The 19,057-nt window shown below is 36.1% G+C and overlaps 1 protein-coding gene and 1 pseudogene across 8 annotated transcripts in view; one reads left to right on the top strand and one right to left on the bottom strand.

The window, feature by feature from the left end:
• Positions 1-19,057, bottom strand: part of LOC120240623 (BEN domain-containing protein 5) — a 1,403,952-nt gene that overhangs the window by 1,129,550 nt on the left and 255,345 nt on the right. The window lies entirely within an intron of this gene.
• LOC120240627 lies at positions 7,385-7,966 on the top strand (annotated as a pseudogene).

Here is a 19,057-nt window from a genome sequence, read left to right as displayed (position 1 = left end):
GAACATAATGATAACCACTAAGACAGAGTCTCATAGTTATACCTGATAGCCTCAAGGCTGGTGGGAACTGAGAGAGATATATATAAGGAAATTAATACAAATAAATGACGTAAGTATAATAACACCAATGGGAGAATAATTAGTTCTATGTGGAGAACATTTGAGATTTAAAGCATTATAGAAATTTACCAGATTGATACAGCTAAGATTTGGAGAGAGGCAAGATTCTAGGCAAGGGGGAAAATGTGTACAACATCATGAATATGTGAAATAGACTGGCATAATTAAAAAGTGGCAATCTTTTGGTGTGGCTAGAGTATAGAATATATAGAAAAAAAATATGGGAAATGAGGTAGTCAGATTTTAAAGGACCTTATAAGCCAGGCTAGAAATTTGAGCCGAGGTGACACTAAAATAAATTAAACAGGAAAGTGGTGTGTTAAAATGTTCAGAATCATAATTCAGTTTAAGTAGAGTAGAAGGATAACTAACAAGGTGAGGCTAGACAAAGCTGCAAGCAGAGTCCAAGTATGAGATGGCAGAGACCAAAACCAAAGCAGTAGTAGTATAAAGAAAAGAAGAGGGTGTCAACAGATTTATAAAATATAATTCATCTATATTTTTGACTGAATGAAAGCAAAAGTCAAGTCTTTTGGAGTTGAAAGTGACAGAAACGCAACTCCACTTAGCTTAAAGAAAAACTAGAAGCCTTTAGAAACAAAAGAAAAATGTCAAAAATCAGCACAGCTTTAAGGAACCCAGTGTTTGGCACAGGGAATTTAAGTGCTGTTTGCATTATTTCTCACACTCTCATTAAGATTTCTTCACTTAATTCTCTTCTATGGCAGACAAGCTTATACCACATGAAGGAGTAACATGGTCACCAAAAGCCCCAAATCACATTCTTCTAACTATATGGCCCTAATGGCAAAATCTCTCTATTTACAGTAATTTTTAAAATTTTATTTAAATTTTATTTAGTTAACATACAGTGCAATATTGGCTTCAGGGATAGAATTCAGTGATTCATCACTTACATACAACACCCGGTGTTCACCACAACGAGTGCACTCCTAAATACCCATCCCCCATCTAGCCCATCTCCCACCCACCTCCCTCCAACAACTCTGTTTGTTCTCTGTCATTAAGGGTTTCTTGGGGTATTTTCCCCTCTCTCCTCTTTTTTTTTTTTTTATAAAATTAAGAATTCTTCAAACTCTCTCTGGTTCTGATTGGTCCAAACATGGGTCATATGCCCAACCCACAAACCAATCTATCCATCCAGTGGCTAGGATGCTGTAACCCACCCTAGTTATCTACTGACCCCCGTAGTCAATGGAATATAATCTGTTACTAGTAGCAGAAGGATATACACATGTATCATCTAGCCAGCCACATCAATTTGTATCAATCACAAAAGGAGTAAGGGACTAGTTCACGGTGACTAGTTGAGAGTTCCAGCTTGGTGACTTAGATTAGTGATGCATAAACTGTAAGAGGATTTACAGGAAAAGAAAAAGGTGTGAAATGAAAATTTTTAGAAATGTTAAGTTTGAGGTATCAAGGATCCTTTGAAAGGTAATATTTGATAACCACTATTTTCTTCTTTGCACAAGATTGAGATATAAATATAAAGTATGTGACAGTCACAATTAATTATTTAGAATACTGAAATTTCATTTCTGAAATAAAAGCCTTATATCCACAGAATATCCTTCCCAGATATAGAGAAGACTACTTGAAAATAATGTCCTAGCAGTCTCTAAAAGTACTTTGGCAGAAATTTGAGCTGATTGGAGATTTCAAAACTACCACTTGAAAATGCATATGGTTGGTATTATTTTTATAAAAGAGGAGAAAAAGTTCTGCATCTTAGGTAGATACAACACAACAACTGCTATCCTGATTACAGTTCTGTCCCAAGATTTATAAACCCAAGAAGCTTTCTACTTCTCACTAACAGAAAATTTGGTTGAATCCGTCTTAGAAAATAATGATCCAAATCTTCTGAAACAATTTGGAGGTGTGTTATAAAAACTCCAGGTTACTACAGAGGTTCTACTAAGTGGACTTAAACATTTTGGTTTCTTAATGTCTATAACCATATTCCCCAAGGAGAAATGATGTTTCCTGAAACTCTCCATTTTGTGGTTCAGTTAGATATTTATAGAAACAGGGAAGAAAAAAAATGTATTGTGGGAGTTTTGAATAGCCATTCAAATCAAAACTGACAATTACCTTGATGCAAGAATAAATAACAAAGCTTGAGAATTTTATTAACTCCAAAGTAATTTTCAAGTTGCGTAAAGTGTTGCTTTTCTCCATACATGTTAAAGCACTTTTACCTCCCCTGCTCTATACATTTAGTCTTCATTAAATATTCAACATGTTGCTTCCAAAGTCAATAAAAAATTATCTATTACTGTAAGAAAGAAAATCTATTTTGCCAAAGATAGGGAGATTACCCAGTATCTATAATTACCATTTTTTTAAAAAGGTACAGAAAGAGAGTTGTTGAGCTCTTTGAAGCAATTTGAAGTTCTTCTTAAGGCGCACACTGTGTTTTCCTATAGATGATTTTTTTTTCTTTTTTTTTTTTTTTTCCTATAGATGATTTTTAAGATGGGAAATAGACCTTGAGGGTCTTGGGCCTGAGGAAATATAAAAAAAAGGTCAAACATTCTGCTAAAAAGCACCACTATCTTCAGAATAACTTATCAACCAGCTTCCAGCACCTCCTTATTTACAACTATTGGTCCCAAAGGAAGACCACTTGAGTGTGGGCCACAATTACTTTTTAAGGAGCTTGACAGGAATGATACAGGAAACAAATCTGTTACTAGGTGCCACTCCCAGCTCAGAAACTGCAGACTTTTTCTTCTGGTGAGGAAGAAGTGGGAGGAGCAACACAAAGGAGGAGGAAAAATGCAAAGAAGACAATGGACGTCGAACATAAAACAGCCATCTTTAGTTACCCTCCCAAAGACTGAGTTGTAAACACAGTTTGGAAAATCCAGAGAGTATCCAGTTTAGCTGTCCATTCCCAGCTCAGGGGCTTTATCCCAAGACAGCTCCATAAAAAGCTGGTTTCAAGGGACAGGTTTGTAGTCTCAAATTAAGCCCATTAAAAATAAAATAAAATAATAAAATAAAATAATATAAAGTAAAGTAAAATTAAATTTAAAAAAATAAATAAAAAGTCGTGCACCTGTCACAGGTTAGTAACAAAAGGCCAAATACTTCCCAATGCACCTAGGCCACCTCCATATTGTGTGTTTACTTACTGGAGCCTAATCAACCTCTCATGCAGAAAAGTGTAGACCAAGATAAATGGGGGAGGGTAAAGAATTAAACTTTATCTAAAAGCTGTCAATAAATCTATTGTTGGAAATACATGTGAATAGAAGTAGCAATAGCAATCTTTGTCTTTTAAAGAGGTAGTTTTTCAAAAAGAGAATTACACAAAGTGCTCCTCTGTTTCTGTCAATATGCTGCCAGGTTTTGAAATACTATTTTTCAACCAAACAATAAAAATCTTGACAAGTAAGCAACAGAAAATCAGTAATACACTTGCAGCTGCATTTCAATCTATACAAATTCTTTAAACAAAAACAACTGAAGAACAGCTTGGCCTAGCAAAATTATTTTACCATTTGGGCCTCAAATCCAAGAGAAGTAAGAAATAGGATTTTATATTTTTGACAACTGGTCAAATTAAAAAAAAAAAAAAAAAGGTCCACAAGAGAAAATGGAATAAAGACTCACATGTGAATTTCAAGAGTTGTAAATCAGGAAAAAGTTTTTCTTTTTTTTTTTTCTTCTAATTTCAGATTAACAAAAGAATCTTCAATTAATTTATTTCTGAAAAAAGTAAGTATGTATGGAGGCAAGACGGGGAAGGGAAAAAGAACTTGATGTCGGAAGACTCAGGTCTAAACTCCAGTTTAACTAGCAGCTGTATATATTTAAGGGGAAACTGAAAGAAGAATTATTTCTATCTTGTAATCAAGAGATGATAAAGACCTGAACTAGAACAGTGATAATGAAAATGGAAATAAAGTACATATATGATAGACCTTTCTATAGAAAGAATTAATGGCATTCATCAAGGTATGAAGGTGAGTGAGCTGAGTATTTTCTATTTGTTCCTCTAGAACCACTCTCTACCTTCTTCTTCCTGCTTTGTGCTCCAGAAAATAAACTGCTATGGACTGCATCAATGGGCTGCCTCTTCTCTAACTTTTGGTTGAGGTTGGTTAATGGATGTCACCAGCCCAGGGGATGAAGGACAGGAAAATAGTGAAGTTAGATTACTTATTCCCTTGGCTCCCGCCCTACTTAGTTACAACTTGTTGGCTGTGCTGTTCTGCTGAAGACCATTATCTCCTGTCAGATGTCCCTCTGCATTTAGCCTTGTTGATGGCTCCTAGTAACACTTACTCTCCTTTCCCCTGTAGGCCTATGCCTGGTAATAGCTCTCTGTTGTTAGCAACCCAAAAACTTAAACTGCCACCATGATTTCCCTAAACCTGACCCTTTGTATCTAGTCCCTTTACCAAATTATCCAAAATTATTAAGTTAAACAAGCCTTTTTTTCCTGCCATAATCTTACAGATACAGAAGACTATTCTATAAATTCTAAGGCACCATTCATAAGGCTTATTTACTTGGTTACTTTGTGAGTTAAAAAAATTTGTCACATATGTCTAGCACATAACAAATGACCAATTAATATTTGCTAAATCAATTAATAAAAACTATACACAGTTAATATTGAAAGTCAAGTCCTAGTTAAATACCTGAAATCTGAACGAGTGAGAGATGAGTGATGAAGTATATCAATTAGACAACAAGGTTGTATGAAAGAAAATATAAGCAAGAAAATAAGCCAATCATTTATAGTAGTACTTTGATAATTATTAAAAATATGTATTATTCAAGGAACTATTCTAAGTATATACAGTGTTTCATAAAGGTGAAAGGAAGTAGGTACCACCTTCAAAACTCATAACTTTAAAATATAAAAGTGAAAGTAGACATTCTGGCTATGACCAAGCTAGGTGAGAAGTAAATATTCCCCTGAAAAGCAAGTTTAAACAATATAAGATAATCCGAATAAATTTAATGGCTAACTTCCTATCAGAGCAAAAGGAAGCCAAAAGGCAATTTTATGATGTATTCAGAGTACTAAAAACAATTCTCAACCAAAAATTTTATATCTAGCATAGCTATGTTTCAAAATGAAGGAAAAATAAAAACATTCGAGATAAACAAAAACTGAGACAATATCTAGCTGACATGTCTTTCAAGAAACATTAAAGGGTATTCTTCAAACTGAAAGAATATGATACCAAATAATAAATTAAATCCACAGTAAGAAATGAAGAACACCAGAAATGGTAAGTATGTGGGTAAAGAGTATATATATATATCTTCTCATTTCTTCTCTTTTCTAAAAGACCTAAAATCAGGGGCACCTAAATGGCTCAGTGGGTTAAGCACCCTACTTCAGATTGGGTCATGATCTCAAAGTTTGTGAGTTCAAGCCTGGCATCAGGATGTGTGCTGACAGCTCAGAGCCTGGATCCTGCTTTGGATTCTGGGTCTCCCTCTTTCTCTGCCTTTCCTCCACTCACATTCCCTCCCTCCCTCTCTCTCTCTCTCTCTCTGTCTCTCTCTCTCTCTCCCAAAAATAAACATTTTAAAAAATAAGCAAATAAAGGACATAAGATCAAATATAAATTATAACACTGTATTTTGGGGTTTCTAACATATGCACATGGAATACCTATGACAATAATAGCAAAATAAATAAATAAATAAAGAGAATGATCTGTATCAGAGAAAAATTTCTATTAGAGTTTTAAGAAATAAATTCACATATTCCTGAACTAGATTGTGGTAATCTAGAATGCATATTGTAATTCCTAGAAAACACTAAGAAAAATAACTCAAAAAATGGGAACAAAGAAATTTAAATAGTATAAAAATATATATTTAAAAGAAGACAGTGAAGGAGGGCAAGAAGCCCAAAAAAGACAGGACACATATAAAACAACCTATAGCAACAGGACAAAAATAAATCAACTATAAAAATAATTGCATTAAATGTGGATGGCCAAAATACCCCATTAAAGGCAGATACTGTCAGACTGTATCAAAAAAAAAAGGAAGCTCCAATCCTATACTGTCTACAAAAGGCAAATATTAGATTCTAAGACAAAAAACAGGATGATAGGCAAAAAATGGAACAAAGACATACCAGGTAAATCATAAACATAAGATAGCTAAAATGGTAATATTTATATTAGGAAAAATACTTTAATATAAAAAATATCATTAAAGCCAAGAGATGTTCAAAATGATTAAAGGATCAATACATCAGTAAGAGGTACATGCATCTAATCTCAAAATACATAAAAATGACACATTTATATAAAAATTAGAGAATGTCAAAATTTATAGCAAATGATTTTGCATCCCTACATTCAATAATTGATCAAAATGTTATAGACAAAATTAGTGAGGGTGCACATGGGTGGCTCACTCAGTTAAGCACCCAATTCTTGGTCTCAGTCCAGGTCATGATCATATGGTTCATGTATGGGTTTGAGCCCTGCATCAGGCTCTGCACTGATAGTACAAAGCCTGCTTGGGATTCTCTCTCTCTCCCTCTCTCTGTGTCCCTCCCCAAATCATGCACACATGCTGTCTTTCTCTCAAAATAAATAAATAACTTAAAAAAAAAAAAAGAAATTGAGCAAGGATAGAAGATTTGAACACTAACAACTGACTTAATCTAACTTACATATACAGAACACTTCAACTAATGACTGCACCCATTAAAAATTATTTTTAAGAACTCATGGTACATTTTCCAAAGTAGATAATATTCTAGAAAATACAATTTTTAAAACAAATTTGGAAGCTTAAAATCATAAAAAGATAATTCTCTAATAAGACAATTAAAATCAACAAAATGAAATCTGATAAATACTCAAACATATATATAAATTAAACATTTTAAATAAATGATAGATCAAAAGGGAAATCACAAAACGGTAAAAAATATTTGGAAGTTAAGAAAAATTGAAAACATATAAGACATATAAATTTATATAGGGCTATTTATACCTATAAATACCATGCTAGACCAGAATAAAGATTTCAAATCAATAATCCAAGATTTAACATTAAAAAACTATAAAAACAAGAGAAAAAGTGAACACAAAGTGTACAAAAGAAAATAATAATAAAGATTGAAGCAAAGATAAATTAAATTTTTTAAAAAACAATATATAAAGTGAGTGAAGCTAAAATCTGACCTCTTAAAAATATGAAAAAAATTGAAAATGATTAAGTACTATTCCCGTCAGCAGCCTGAGGTGATCTCTGAAAATGGTTCGCTATTCACTTGACCCGGAAAACCTGACAAAATCATGCAAATCAAGAGGTTCAAATCTTCGTGTTCACTTTAAGAACACACGTGAAACTGCCCAGGACATCAAGGGTACGCGTATCCGAAAAGCCACCAAGTATCTTAAAGATGTCACTTTGCAGAAGCAATGCGTGCCATTCCGACGCTTCAATGGTGGAGTTGGTAGGTGTACCCAGGCCAAACAGTGGGGCTGGACACAGGGTCGATGGCCCAAAAAGAGTGCTAAATTTTTACTGCACATACTTAAAAATGCAGAGTAATGCTGAACTTAAGGGTTTAGATGTAGATTCTCTGGTCATCGATCACATCCAGGTGAACAAAGCCCCCAAGATTACGCGTAGAACTTACAGGGCTCATGGTCGGATTAACCCATACATGAGCTCTCCCTGCCACATTGAGATGATCCTCACTGAAAAAGAGCAGATTGTTCCTAAACCAGAAGAGGAAGTTGCACAGAAGAAAAGGATATCTCAGAAGAAGCTGAAGAAACAAGAACTTATGGCCTGGGAGTAAAATCTGCATAAAGTACATGCAAATAAAAGTACAAACAGAAAAAAAAAAAAAAAAAGGAAATGATTAAATAGATCAGTGGTCAATGAATTTAAGCCTATACACCATAAGTGGACCACAGCCTGTTCTTATAAATAAAGTGTTATTGGAATAAAGTACACCCATTCACTTATATGTTGTCTCTAGCTCCTTTTGTGATAGAATGATGGAATTGAATAGTTGTAAAAGAAACCATCTGGCATGCAAAACCAGAATTAATTAGTATCTGATCCTTCAGAACAACAAAAAGAAAAGTTTTGCTATACCAAGTTATACCAAATATGGAAAAAAAAAAGCCACAGAAAAAACAAATTGGCAACATCAGGAGTGAAAGATGACACATTGTACCATATTGTGGAGACATTGTGACACTAAAGAAATTAAAACGATTATAAGGAAATAGTGTGAACAACTATATGCCAAAATATAGTATTTTAATACATACTATTAAATATTTAATATAACATTAAAATTATCATACACAATGATCAAGCAGGATTTATTACTAGAATACTAGAATGAATCAACATTTGAAAATCAATCAATGTGATACACTAACAAAATGTATGATTAAGATCAGATGTCCATCTCAGTAGACACAGAAAGAGCATTTGACAAAATTAAACATTGTTTTATGATTAAAAACTCTCCCAAAAGTGAATATACTGGTAATGTATCTCATAATATTAAGGCCATGTATGAAAACCCCTTAGTTAATATCTTTCTCAAAGTATCTTACTCTAAGATCTGAAATAACACAAAGATGACCATTCTCCCCACTGTTTTTCAACATACTAGTCTAAGTCCTAGTCACAGAAATTAGGCAAGAAAAGGAATCTAAATTGGAAAGGAATTAATAAAACTGTCATTATTTGCAAACAACATGACAGTTTATATAAAAAAAACTCTTCATTGAAAATACTGTTAGTCTGCACCAAAAAAAAATTGGAAAAAACAAATTCAATAAAGTTGTAGAATACAAAAGTACAGAACAAATTGTTTTCAATTTTTATTTAAATAGCAATCAGTTAATATGCAGTGTAATATTAGTTTCAGGGGTAGAATTTACCTACAAAACATCCTATGCTATCACAAGTGCCCTCCTTAATACCCATCACCCTTAAAAACATTCCCCCACTCTTATCCCCTCCCCAGTAACCCTTACTTTTGTTCTCTAGTTAAAAGTCTGTTTGGGGGCACCTGGGTGGCTCAGTCAGTTAAGCTTCCAACTTCAGCTCAGGTCATGATCTCACAGTTTTTGGTTCGAGCCCCACATCAGGCTCTGTGCTGACATCTCAGAGCCTGGAGCCTGCTTCAGATTCTGTGTCTCCCTCTCTCTGCCCTTTCCCCAATTGTACTTTCTCTCTCAAATATAAATAAATGTTAAAAAAATTTTTTTTACTGGATTACTCTTTTTCCCACACTATGTTCATTTGTTTTGTTCCTTAAGTTCCACATATGAGTGAACTCATATATTTGTCTCTCTCTGACTGACTTATTTCACTTAGCCTAATACTCTCTAGCTACATCTACCACATTGTAGCAAATGGCAACTTGATTAATGTACATCTGGGTTTTTTCTATAATTCGCTTATTGTTGATAATGCTGCTAAAAATGTTAGGGTGTATGTATACCTCTGAATCAATATTTCTGTATCCTTTGGGTAAACACCTAGTAGCGCAATTACTAAATCATAGATAATTTCTTGAGGAAACTCCATACTATTTTCTAGAGTGGCTGTACCAGTTTGCATTCCCACCTAAAGTGTAAGAGGGTTCCTCTCTCTCTGTATCCTTACCAACATCTGTTATTTCCTTTGTTGTTTATTATAGTCAGTCTAACTGGTGTGAGGTGATATCTCATTGTAGTTTTCGTTTGTATTTCCCTGCTCATAAGTGATATTGAGCATCTTTTCCTGTGCCCATTAACCATCCATCAGTCTTCTTTAGAAGAATGTCTATTCATGTCTTCTGTCCATTTTTTTAAACATTTAATTTTATTTCTTTAATGTTTATTTTCAGAGAGACAGGGAGAGTGAGCTAGTGTGAGCAAAGGAGGGGCAGAGAGAAGGAAAGAAAGAGAATCCCAAGTAGGCACCCAGCTGCTAGCATAGAGCTCCAATGCAGGCCTAGATCTTGCGAACTGTGAGATCATGACCTGAGCCAAAACCAAGAGTCCCACACTTAACTGAATGAGCTTCCAGTCACCCCTCTTTTCCCTATTTCTTAACTGGATTATTTGTTATTGAAGAGTTGAGTTTTACAAGTTCTTCATATATGTTGGATACTACCCCTTATCGTATGTCATTTACATATATCTTCTCCCATTCCATAGGTTGCTTTTTAATTTTTTTATTGTTTTCTTCACTATGTAGAAGCTTATTACATTGATGAAGTCCCAATAAATAATGTTCACTTCCATTTTCCTTGCCACTGGAGACATATCTAATAAAAAGTTGCTACAGCCGAGGTCAAAGTGGTTACTGCCTGTGTTCTCCTCTAGGGTTTTGATGGCTCCCAGTCTCGCATTTAGGTCTTTCATCCATTTTGAATTTATTCTTCTGAACGATGTAAGAGAGTGATCCAATTTCATTCTTTCGCATATTGCTGTCCAGATTTTCCAACAACATTTGGTGAAGAAACTATCTTTTTGACACTGGATATTCTTTCCTGCTTTGTCAAAGATTAATTAACCATATAGTTGCGGGTCCATTCCTAGGATTTCTATTCTATTCCAGTGATCTACGTGTCTGTTTTTGCACCAGTACTGTCCTGTCTTGATGACTACAGATTGGTAATATAGCTTGAAGACAAGAATTGTGATGTCTCCAGTTTTCTTTTCTTTTTCAATTGCTTTCATTCTTCTGGGTCTTTTGTAATTACATACAATTTTAACATTGTTTGTTCTAGTTTAGTGATATATTGGTGAGGATTACATTACGTGTGGATTGCTTTGGGTAGTATAGATATTTTAATAATTCCAATTCTTAGCACAGAGCCCCATGAATTTCCAATTCATGAGCACAGAACATTTTTCCTTTTCTTTCCATCATCTTCAACTTCTTTCATCAGTGTTTTATAGTTCAGAGTACAGATCTATTAACGGTTTGATTACCTTATTGGTAATCCTAGATTATCTTATTGGTTTTGGTGCAACTTAAATGGAATTGATTCCTTGATTTGTCTTTCTGCTACTTCATTACTGGTGTATAGAAACGTAATAGATTTCCTGGGGTGCCTGGGTGGCTCGGTCGGTTAGGCGTCCAACTTCAGCTCAGGTCATGATCTCACAGTTTGTGGGTTTGAGCCCCGTGTCAGGCTCTGTGCTGACAGCCAGCTCAGAGCCTGGAGGCTGTTTCAGATTCTGTGTCTTCCTCTCTCTCTGACCCTCCCTTGCTCATGGTGTCTCTCTCTCTCTCTCTCAGAAATAAATAAAATATTTAAAAAAATTTTTAAAGAAATATAATAGATTTCTTTATATTGATTTTGCATCCTGTGACATTATTACTGAATCCATTATAAAATCTAGTAATTTTTTGGTAGAATCATTTGTATTTTCTACATAGAGTATTATGTCATCTGAAAATAGTGACAGTTTATGATTTCTTCCTTGCTGACTGTGGTGCATTTTATTTTTGTTGTTGTTGTTGTTGTCTGAGGAGTTACTATGTTAAATAACAGAGGTGAAAGTGGATACCCCTATCTTGTTCCTGACCATTTAGGAAAAGCTCTCAGTTTTTCCACACTGAGGATGATAATAATAGCTTTGAGTCTTTTTTGTATAGCCTTCATGATGTTGAGGTAACATCCCCTATCCCTACATTGTTGACGTTTTTATTATGGGTGGATGCTGTACTTTGGCTAATGTTCCCCCCCCCCTTTAATTAAGAGGATCCTATGATCCTTATTTTTTCTTTTATTAATGTGGTGTATCACAACTGATTTGCAAATATTGAACCACCTTTGCATCCCAGGAATAAATCACACTTGACCATGATGAATGATACGTTTAATGTACTTTGGGATTCCATTTGTTAGTCTCTTGTTGAGGAATTTTGTATCCATGTTCATCAGGACTTTGGCCTATACATCTTTTTAGTGAGGCCTTTGTCCAGTTTTGGAATCAAGTTAATGTTGGCCTTGTAGAATGAGATTGGAAATTTTCCTTCCATTTCTATTTTTTGGTACAGTTTGAGAAGAACAGGTATTAAATCTTCCTTAAATGTCTGGTAGAATTCACCTGGGAAGCCATCTGGTTCTGGACTTTTGTTCGTTTGGAGCTATTTAATTACTGATTCAATTTCTTTGCTGGTTATCAGTCTGTTCAAGATTTCCATTCATTCCATTTCAGTTTTATTAGTATATATGTTTTTATGAATTTATCAATTTCTTCCAGATTGTCCAATTTGTTGGCATATAATTTTTCATAACATTCCCTTATAATTGTTTGTAATTCTATGGTATTGGTTGTTATTTCTCCTCTCTCTTTTATTATTTTATTTATTTGTGTCATTTCTCTTTTCTTTTTGATAAGTCTGGCTACGGGTTGTCAATTTTGTTAATTTTTTTCAAAGAATCAGCTCCTGCCTGGTTTCATTAATCTGTTCTACTGGTTTTTTGTTGTTGTTTCATTATCATTTTTTCTTCTTTTCTAATCTTTATACTTTCCCTTCTTTTGCTGCCATTAGGCTTCATTTGTTGTTCTTTTTCTAGTTCCTTTAGGTGGAAGGTTAAGCTGTATATTTGAGATTTTTCTTACTTCTTGAAGTAGGCCTATATGGCTATATACTTTCCTCTTATTACCACTTCCACTGCATCCCAAAGGATTTGAACTCCGATGTTTTCATTTTCATTTGCTTCCATATATTTCTTTTATTTCCTCTATCATTTCCTGGTCAATCCATTCATACTGTAGTGGCATGTTCTTTAACCTCCATGTATTTGTTGTTTTTCTAATTTTTTTCTTGGCTGACTTCAAGTTTCATAGTGTTGTGGTATGAACATATGCATGGCATAATCTCAATCTCTTTCTACTTGTTTAGGCCTTATTTGTGACCCAGTATGGCATCTATTCTGGAGAATGTCCCATGTGCACTTGAATGTATATTCTGGTGCTTTAGGATGGAATATTCTGAATATCTCTGTTAAGTCCATTTGGTCCACTGCATCATACAAAGCCATAATTTCCTTTTTGATTTTCTGGTAAGATGATCTGTCTATTGATGTAAGTGGGGTGTTAAAGTCTGCTACCATTATTGTATTATTATCAATAAATTCCTCTTTTTTCATGAGAGAGAGAGAGAGCGAGCGAGAGCAAGCGTATGTGGGGGAGAAGGACAGAGTGAGAGAAAGGGAGAATCCCAAGCAGTCTCCACATTCAGCACAGAACCCAACACGGAGCTCAATCAAAAAACCCTGGGATCATGACCTGAGCCAAAATCAAGTCAGATGCTCAACCAACTGAGCCACCCAAGTGCTCTTCTATGAGTTCCTTTATGTTTCTTATTAATTGCCTTATATATTGGGGTGCTCCCAGTCAGGGGTATAACTATTTACAATTGTTAGATCATCTTGTTGGATAGGTGACTATCTAATAGTACCCTCTATTATAATATAGGGCCCTTCTTCATCTCTTGTTACAGTTACAGGGTTAAAAATAGTTTCTCTGGGGCACTTGAGTGGGTCAGTCAGTTAAGCCTCTGATTCTTGATCTCAGCTTAGGTTATGATCTCACAGTTCATAAAACTGAGTCCCACACTGAACTATGCACTGACAGCACAAAGACTGCTTGGGATTCTTTCTCTCCTTCTCTCTTTGATCCTCTCTCACTTTCTCTTTCTCTCTCAAAATCAATAAATAAAAGTTTTAAAAAATAATAAAATAAAAAACAAAATAAACTCCCTTCTCTCATTCCAAGTTTCTGTGGAGATAACTGCTGGTAGCTTTATGGGTCTTCTTTTAAGTTAGGGAATCCGTGTTTATCTTTTTATGATTTTTTTTATCATTATACTTTGCAAATTTAACTACAATATGGCCTGCTTTTGTTGATTTTGATGGGAGATCTTTATGCCTCCTGGATCTGGATATCTGTTTCCTTCCCCAGATTAGGGAATGTTTCAGCTATTATTTCCTCCAATAATCTTTCTGCCTCATTTTCTATCTCTTCTTCTGGGACTTCTGATATGAATGTTAAGACATTTGAAGGAGTCACTGAGTTCCCTAAGTCTACTCTCATAATCCATCACTCTTCTTTCTCTATTTTGTTCACTTCATTATTTTCAATAATTCTATCTTCTATGTCACTTATTTGTTCTTCTGCTTCTTCCACCCTTGTGATCATGACATCCAGCCATTTTTTTTTTTAATTTTTTTTTTTTATGTTTTATTTATTTCTAGGAGAGAGAGAGAGAGACAGCATGAGCAGGGGAGGGTCAGAGAGAGAGGGAGTCACAGACTGAAACAGGCTCCAGGCTCCGAGCTGGCAGTCAGCACAGAGCCCGACGCGGGGCTCGAACCCACGAACCGCGAGATCATGACCCAAGCGAAAGTCGGACGCTTAACCGACTAAGCCACCCAGGCGCCCCAGACATCCAGCCATTTTTTAAATCTGTTATTGAATTTTTCATTTCTGCCTGATTCTTTTTTCTCTTTTATCTCCATGATAATAGTATCCCTTGAGTCTTCCATTCTTTTATGAAGCAGCGAGTATCATTTTCATTGTTGCTTTAAATTCTGCATCACACAGGGGTGCCTCAGTGGCTCAGTCGGTTAAGCATCCAGCTCTTGATTTCAGATCAGGTCATGATCTCATGGTCCGTGAGTTTGAGCCTCATATTGGGCTCTGCACTGCTGGTGTGGAGTCTGCTTGGTATTCTCTCTCTCCCCCTCTCTCTATCCCTCTCTCTATCTCTTTCAAAATAAATAAATAAAACTAAAAAATGTAATGATTCTATTTTAAAAATTCTGCATCATGCATAATACTTTTATCTGTTTTGATTAGATCCCTGGCCATGACCTTATCTTGTTCTTTCTCTGGGGATGAATTCCTTCATCTTGGCATCTTGTGTAGACCTCTGTCTTCTTCTCTGTATTAGAAAATCCTGTTATGTTACCTGCTCCCAAGAGTTACGGCTTTATGAAGAATAGGTCTTATAATGTCTGGGGACTGCTGCTTCCAGAAGTGTCTATTGTGTGGGCTGCATGCACTCTGCTGCTGTGCTTTGACTGCTCTCTCTCTCAGATCAGTTGTCTGAAGAGGTTTTCCTTGCCTGCAGTGGGCAGTGTTTGGACCTTGGCAAGAGTGTGGCAAGTTTTAACTAGGTGCTCTGGTCTCCTTGTTAAATGGGTCCTGATGATATTTTCAGTAGAACTGAAGCTTTGCAGAACTCTATGGTCAATAGACATACATATGGGTGTTTGTACTGGTCATCTGGGGGAGAGATCCACTGTCTCATACACTTGCCAAAAAAAAAATCGGTACCAGTGGAGCACAGTGGGGGCAGGACTTGGTGTAAGCAGGTTAGACAACCAGTGTTGGCACTGGGATGTTTACTACAGTTGGTTTATGCTGAGGGATGGGGGTGGAAAATGGCACCAGACAGCTCCTTTGTCCCTGTAGAGCGAAATCTGTGCTTGCTGCTCTCAGGGAAGGCCTCCCAGAAGAGTAAATAATTTCTCCTCTGTTTCAGGTGTTTTTCACATTGTTATTTCCACAGTGTCTGTCTCCAGGTTGTTTGCCTGACTGGAGCAGCCAAGTCTGCTGACTTTTAAAACCCCAAACATTAGGGACCTGTAATGGAGGGGACCTGCCCTGGTCTTCTGGGGAAGGATCTCTCCACACTGGGACTCATGCAGATTTGACCAAGAAGGGCAGTTTGAAAGAGTGCAGGGATGTGGGATTTGGAGCAAAGGAGGACACACAGTTTCTGGGTTAGCCACCCTCAGCAAATGTGTCTCCACCTATACTGAGGGTCAGCAGAGTGAAATGGCACAAATCTGCTGTTTTGTCCCTGGAGAGGCAATGCCACCTCTCATAGATGAGCTCCAAGAAGAGGCAACAGTCAGGGGCGCCTGGGTGGCTTAGTTGGTTAAGCGTCCGACTTTCACTTAGGTCATGATCTCGAGGTTTGTGGGTTCGAGCCCCGCGTCGGGCTCTGTGCTGACTGCCAGCTCAGAGCCTGGAGCCTGTTTCAGAGTCTGTGACTCCCTCTCTCTCTGACCCTCCCCTGCTCACGCTGTCTCTCTCTCTCCTAGAAATATATAAAACATTTAAAAATATACATAAAAAAAAAGAAGAAGAAGAGGCAACAGTCTCTCCCTGTACAGCTTAGGCAATCCTCTGATCATGCCAACTTGGTTGTTTGCCTGCCCTCTCTTGAGGACTAGGGAAACACACCGAGGTCTCTATCCCAGCCAATACCACAGACTTCTAAAACTCTAGTCTTTGAGTTCCTGATTGCAAAAATTCACAAAAATCAGCCCTTTTAATTTTCCCAGCCACCACCTTTGGGGCTGTGTTGTCTTTGGTGAATCCCTGTGCATTCCACTCTCACTCATCTTACTCTGAGAGCAGGGCTCCCTCCTCTCCACAGAACCCATGATCTGTTTCTCCCTAAATCCACATCTTCGCACTTCTTACCTTCCTCGATGTGGCCTCTTTTCTCCCTCAAGATGTGCATTTCTATAAGTTCTCAGGTTTATTTCTTGGGTATTCAGAATGATTTCATGGTTATCTATCTGTGTTCGAAGAATGAGGCAAGCCTAGGGTCCTCCTACTGCAACACCATCTTAGCTCCTCCTACCCCAAATTATACTATTTTTATACACAAATAATTAACTATCAGCAAGAGACAATTTTTTAAAAGCTCATTTATAATATTTGCATCAAAAATGAATAAAATACCTAGGAATAAATTTAGCCAAGGAGGTGAAAGACCACTGAAAATTTTAAGATATTGTTGAAAGAAAATGAAGAAGACACTAATAAATATAAGGATATAAATAAAGACACAAATAAATATAAAAGTGTTCGTGGATTGGATAAATTATTATTATTAAATATTTATTCTACCCAAAGCATCTACCAGTTCAATGCAATCCCTATTAAAATTACAATGTCATAAAGTAGAAAATATTTCTGAAATTTATACAGAAACACAAAAGACCACAGAATAGCTAAAATAATTTTAAGAAGAACAAACCTAGAGGTATCATGCTCCCTGATTTCAAACTCTACTACAAAGTGCTAGTCATCAAAATACTATGATACTTCCATAAAAACATAACAGAAATCAACGGAACATAATTAAAAACCCAGAAATAAGCGCACACATATATGTTCAATAGCTTATGACTAAAGACGCAGGAATATACCATGGGGGAAGGACAATAGTGTCAGAAAAAATTGTACAACCATATGGAAAAGAGTATAACCAGAACACTATTTTATGTCATATGCAAAAAATAACTCAAAATGGAATAAGGACTTTAAGACCTGAAACTATAAAACCTCTGGTAGTAATTTCCTTGACACTGATCTTAGGAAATTATTTTTTTTATCTGACTCCAAACACAGGGGAAACAAAAGAAAAAATAAACAAGTAGGACTACATGAAACTGCAAAGCTTCTGGACAGCTAAAGAAACTATCAACAAAATTAAAAGTCAGCCTACTGAATGAGAGAAGATATCTGCAGATCATATATCTGCTAAGGGGATAATAACCAGAGAATATCTTTTAATGTTTACTTATTTTTGAGAGAGAGAGAGAGAGAGAGAAAACAAGTGGGGAAGGGCCATAGAGAGATGGAGACAGAGAATCCCAGCAGGATTCACGCTGTCTTCATAAAGCCCAACTCGAGGCTCAAACTCACAAAAACTGAGATCATGACCTGAGCCAAAGTGAAGACTCAGATACTTAACCTACTATGCAAGCCACCCAGGTGCCCCAAGGGGATAATATCCAAAATATATAAGAAAACTTATCAGCCAAGAAACAAAAACTCTGATTAAAAACCACTCAGAGACCCCTCTCTGTTTTTCCTCACTCCCAGATGTTCATCTGTTTTATTTCTTAAATTTCACATATGAGTGAAATCATATGGTATTTGATTGACTATCTCTGACTGACTTATTTCACTTAGCATAATACACTCTAGCTCTAACCATAAGAAAAATCTTAAAGATAGATAACAAACTAAGGTTTGAGGGAGTGTGATGGGTGAGGAATAGGCTAGATGGATGACCGGTATTTTGAAGGGCTCTTGCTGGGATGAACACTGGGTGTTATATGTAAGTGATGGATCATTGAATTCTACTCCCCAAAACAATATTACAATGTATGTTAACTAACTATAATTTCAATAAAAATTTGAAAAGAAAAAAGTGGCCAGGCATCTAAATAGAAAATTTTCCAAAGAAAATATACAGATAGTCAAGAGATTCGTGAGAAGATGCTTATCATCAGTAATCATCACAGAAAATCAACTCAAAACCTCAATAAGATATCATATCACACCAATTAAGATGGTGCAGCAGCAGACCCTGACCATTTCTCATTCCCAAAATGCAGCTAAAGCAACACCAAAGCATCTGAGTACCTAGGAAATTAATCTGAGAATTAACACAATGATCTGCATAACTTGAGCCACAGGACTTGGCAGGTATGCAGCGCAAAAAGGTGAACTGGGGAGAGAAAAGCCACAGAGTGATGGGAGCTGTTTTAGAAGAGAGAGGACAGAGAAAGAGAAAGAGGGAGAATATGGCATAACAGTATTATGCAAGAAAAGCACTCTCCCAAAAACAGCTGGAGAGAAAGAGAGAAAAAGAGTAAAAATACCCACAAGGAATTGAACAAGAAATCTGTTCCCTAAAAACACTGACAGGAAGACAGGAGAGAGTTTCAATATGGTCAGGATTCTATAAACAGTGGAGCACAGAGTCTGAAGTTCCAGAGCTCAGTGCCTGGCGGTACTCTAGTGAGGAAGTAGGTCAAATCCCCAGGAGCAGGCAGTAGGGCCTAAGGGGTCCATATGTCATAGAGGGAGAAGTAGTTCTGCTGCTTGGAGTGTAT

This window comes from Hyaena hyaena, unplaced genomic scaffold (assembly GCF_003009895.1).
Source record: "Hyaena hyaena isolate Hyena2069 unplaced genomic scaffold, ASM300989v1 scaffold_257, whole genome shotgun sequence".
In the NCBI taxonomy this organism is placed as follows: Eukaryota; Metazoa; Chordata; class Mammalia; order Carnivora; family Hyaenidae; genus Hyaena; species Hyaena hyaena.
The sequence above is the reverse complement of the archived record's forward strand: the minus strand, read 5'-3'. Positions and strand labels throughout refer to the sequence as shown.